The sequence below is a fragment of the Microtus ochrogaster genome, linkage group LG9 (assembly GCF_000317375.1).
Source record: "Microtus ochrogaster isolate Prairie Vole_2 linkage group LG9, MicOch1.0, whole genome shotgun sequence".
In the NCBI taxonomy this organism is placed as follows: Eukaryota; Metazoa; Chordata; class Mammalia; order Rodentia; family Cricetidae; genus Microtus; species Microtus ochrogaster.
This window is the reverse complement of record NC_022034.1, coordinates 37278971-37283951: the sequence shown is the minus strand read 5'-3', so window position 1 is coordinate 37283951 and position 4981 is coordinate 37278971.

Sequence of the window (4981 nt, the reverse complement as noted above, 5' to 3'; positions counted from 1 at the left end):
GGTACAGCCCAGCATTGCAGAGATATGTCTCAACTGAGTCTACCAACTGTGGGTACAGCTGACAACTGAGCCCTGACAAAATTGTTCTACTTCTAACAACTGAACCTTGTCTCTCAGTACATCTAACAAATAGACCTAATATTCTATGGTCATGTGACAACTGAACCCAGTACTACAAATCTTTCTAAGAACTGAGCCCCATCTTGCAGCATTTCTAAAGGCAGAGCAAGAACGGTGGTCTATCTAACTGTGTAGACGGAGAGATCTGCTTGTTGGTTCTGCTGCTCAGAACCAAAATAATCACACAGAAACTGCTTTTAATTAAAACAGTGCTTGACCTATTAGCTCTAACTTTTTATCGGCTAGCTCTTACATTTTAATTTAACCCATCTCCATTAATCTGTGTTTTGCCATGTGTCAGTGGCTTACGGGCAAAGATTCATCATGTCTGACTCTGACGGTGGCTCCATGGTGTCTCCCTGACTCTGCCTTTTTTTCTCCCAGCATTCAGCCTAGCTTTCCCTGCCTACGTAAGTGCTGCCTGCTATAGGTCCAAAGCAGTTTCTTTATTCATTAGTGGTAATCACAGCACACAGATGGGACTCCCACATTATAACTGAGTCCAACAGAGTACTTACATCTAACACTAAGGCCTAGCATGAGAGCTGCTGGCTATTGTTGGAGCTGGGAGAAAAGAAGGAAGCTTCCTGTGTTGATCATTTTCCCATGGAAGGAACCAAGAGTTTTGTCCTAAGAAGGAAAGTGGTTTTTGATCTTTGACACTAGACTAGAAATCTATGTGCGTTAGAGATTATTACTTGATATTTTATATTGTAATATATTTTAAAAACAGGGAGACTGGCATGCATAGCTTCATTACTTTAAAGATTATTTTGCTTGTTCCAGGTAAATTATGGTTTCATATGACCTTTAGAGTTGTTTATTAAATTTTTATAAAAAACTGCTGTGGAGTATATGATGTTTATCTAAATGTTTTCTTGGTAATATTGTCTAATTTATGTGACTGCAGAAAAGCTTGTATATTGACACACTAAATAATATATTTTACGTGTATCTATTTTGCTGCTATTTCAAATACATATGATATAATTTAAATTTTATGTTTTTAAAAATAATGTTGGAGATCAATTTCAGTCATTCAAATATGCTAGCTCCACCACTAAGACATACTGCTTTGCCCAGTAGTGTGATTTAGAACTTACAGTCTTTTATTTAAAAGCATGAGTATAGAGGTCACTTTTCGCAGGCTGCCCTCTCAGCCGACACAGCCTCCTGAAACTCAGTTGACACCCCTAGTGTAGATCCAGGGTGCTCTGATTCTTCCTCCATTTCCATCTCTAGCCATCCCTCATAGCCCAGCTCTGTTCTGTGAGTCCCCATCTTCTGCAGACCCATTCCTTTCTGGTGACCTCATAGCTCAGCTCCATTCTTCTGTGACTCCCCATCTTCTGCAGACCTACTCCCTTCCTGTGACCTTGCCACTACACTTTATTGGGACTTGATAAACTATCTGTGCTTTCTTTCACCTTTTCCATCCTTGTCCTCTAGGGTACCTTTTGTCTTGCCACTCTACACCTTAGCCCCTCCTTCTAGCCCATTTCCATTCCTGTTGGGACCTTCTGTCATCTCTGGCCAAATGTAGGAAACCCTTAGTTCTGCCTTTGCCATGCTCCATGGAACTGAATCTGCAATATGACTTATGAAACCAAAAGTGTCTGCACCCTTTCTCTACCTGCTTACTTAACCCCCACTTCTTCTACTGAATTGCTGTGGTACTGCTTAGAGCCTGACCCTAGAGTTCTAAACAGAGCATTGGATCTGAGACCAGTCAGATATGAACCCTGAAACCTAAAAGAGTCCAAGACTGAAAATCAAGCACCATTCTGCTGGTCCACAACTTGACAGATTAGGGTGATGGTCGTGAAAGAACTGAACACCCACCTAACAAAGGCAAAACCAGATGTCCATACCAAGAAACCACAAACCCCATAACTCCAGATGGCTAGACCCCAACCCTAAAATGTGAACATGAACAACTATGACAATATGCCTTATACAGAGGCTAGCATCTCTATTATTATTTCCCCCCAAAAAGGCATTTTAGCTGAAGCACAAGACAAGAACTCAAAACATCAATGAATATATATGTTTAGGGACCTTTAAGAGGCTATGATTATATGTCTCAAAAAGATGATAAAAACATAAAAAATTGCACAAGATTATGAAAACTATTCAAGTTATGAAAACAAAATTCGGCAAAAATAGTATTAATAAAAGAAAAGTCAAACTTAAGTAAATTGCAAAACAAAAATCTCAATAGAAAACCTCAGAACAGATTAAATGAAGCAGAAGAGAAAATTTCAGGTCTTGAAGACAAGGTAGAAGAAATGTATAGCTTAGTAAAAAAAGTTAAATCTAAAAAAAAAAAAACAATCACAAAACATCCACAAAATGTAGGACACTATGAAAAGACCAAATCCATAAATAATAGATACAGAGGAAGGAGAAGAAACCCAAAGCAAATATACAGAAGTTATTTTTAACAAAATCATAGAATAAAATTTCCCAAATCTAAAAAAAGAGAAGCTTATAAAGTTGCAAGAACACCAAGAAGACAGGACCAGAAAAGAAATTCTCTGTGACATATAATAATCAAAATAAATATACAGACTAAAGAAAGAATGTTAAAAGCTGCATGGAAACAAATGACTAAGCCATATGAACAGGCTCATTAGAAAACACTTGACTTTTCAATGGAAACTTTTAAATCTAGAAAAGCCTACACAGATGTTGTACAAGCTCTGAAAAGATTAGAGATACCAGCCTAGACTACCATAGCCAGTTAAAGTATCAGTCGTGGTCAGAGGTGAAAGAAAAATATTTCTTTTTTTTTTTTTTTTTGGCTTTTCGAGACAGGGTTTCTCTGTGGTAAGAAAAATATTTCTTGACAGAAAAAATGCATAACCAATTTCTATCTATGAAGTCAGCTCTACCAGAAGGAAATTTGGATCTGAAGAGAAAGTTAAATATACCAAAGAGGACACAGGAATAAACTCCAGAATGGTTAATCAAAAGAGGTCTAAAACAATAATAAAAACAATAAAGCCACAACAAAATAATAGGAATTAATAAACAGTACTCAAAAATAACACTCAATATTAACAGTTACAATTCCCACAATGAAAAGACATAGACTAGCAGGTTTGATTCGAAAACAGGACTCATCTTTTAGTTGCCTCCAAGAAACACACATATATAGTGGGCAGATACTATAGATAGGACAGACACCACTTTAGGGAAAGAGGATTGAAATAGCAGTCCAAGCAAATGAAACAAGAAGAAAGTGGGCATAGCTACTTTAATATCTGACAAATAGTTTTCAAACAAAACTGATCAGGAGAGATAGTGATGGACACTACATACTCATAACAGAAAAAAAAAAGAACCAGCAAGAAATACTGCTACAGCTAAAATGAAATATTGACCCAAACATAATGATGGTGACTACAGTACCTCTAACTCACCAATAAATAGGCCATACAGTCAAAATCAAAGCATATCAACTCTGGAGTTAAATAATATCATAATCAAATGAACATAGCAGTCATCTGGAGATCATTCTTTTCAGACACTAAAAATTGTACTGTCCTCTCAGTACCCCATGGGACTTTTTTCCAAAATTGACCATGTATTAAGATATAAAGCAAATCTTAACAAATCTGAGGAAATGGAAACAATTTCCTCCATCCAATCTGTCTATCATGAATTATAGCTGAATATCAACAACAGTAAAAACAGCAGAAAGTACATAACTCATGGAACCTAATGAACTTGCTATTAAATGAAAATTAAATTAAGATGAAATCAAGAAGGAAATTACATTTTAGGAACCAAATGAAAATGAAAACATAACATTATAAGACACAGTGAATGCAGTTCTAAAAGTTAAAATCATTAACCATCTACATTGACAAATAATCTAGAGAGCTCTGTTAATAACTTAATGATGAACTTGAAAGCTTTACGAAAACAATGAGAAATAACACCACAAAATAGTAGCTAGGAAGAAATAATCAAACTTCGGCTGAAAACTAATGAAATCGAAACAACAATAAGAAAAAAACAAGGAATAAAACAATTTAAAAGGAAGAGAGAGAGGTCTCAAAGTAATACAATTAGAGATAAAAAGAAAGTACAAGGAAATTCAAATAATCAATATATATATATATTGATTTTCAAGACAGCGTTTCTTCGTAGCTTTTTGGTTCCTGTCCTGGAACTAGATCTGCCTACCTCTTTCTCCCGAGTGCTGGGATTAAAGGCATGTGCCACCACCGCTCGGCCATAAGGGTATATTTTATGATACAAAAATCCAAGTCACACATAACAGTTTTCTAATTAAAGTTCCACTCTACATGACAGAAATCACTCCTGATACTGAAAAGTTAGTCACCTACCCAGAATTAGTGAAGTCACAAAGTTTGGAGGAGAACCTACAAGTGCCATTTTGCCAAACCTGAATAATTCCTAACTGCTTTATAAATATTTGTCCTTATACTCAAAGATAAGTGCAGTTCTCAACCTTTAGTAAGGAAACTTGCAAGAGGCAGAGATCACTATAGGTAACCATAACAGGTCAAAACACAAATGTGTGCAGCTCAGTCCCAAATAATATATCCATCACACAAGGCTCAGGAATCATTGCAGAAGTGGGAGAGAAATGATTATAAGAGGTAAAGAAACAGGATTAGTGTGAGATTGTGTCTTTTGGAAATGGCAGAAGTTGCAACCATGATGTCTTGTCAACATGGCTACCTAAACATTATCTGAGCAAGGACAGCACTACCAGACATGCTAATGTAGAAAGGGAAAATTCATCAAGCCTCAATCCTTGTAGAGACAGCCCGCCTTTTGGGGGTGGGACGGCCTTGGGCAAATGTTTACTGATAAATTTGGGGCA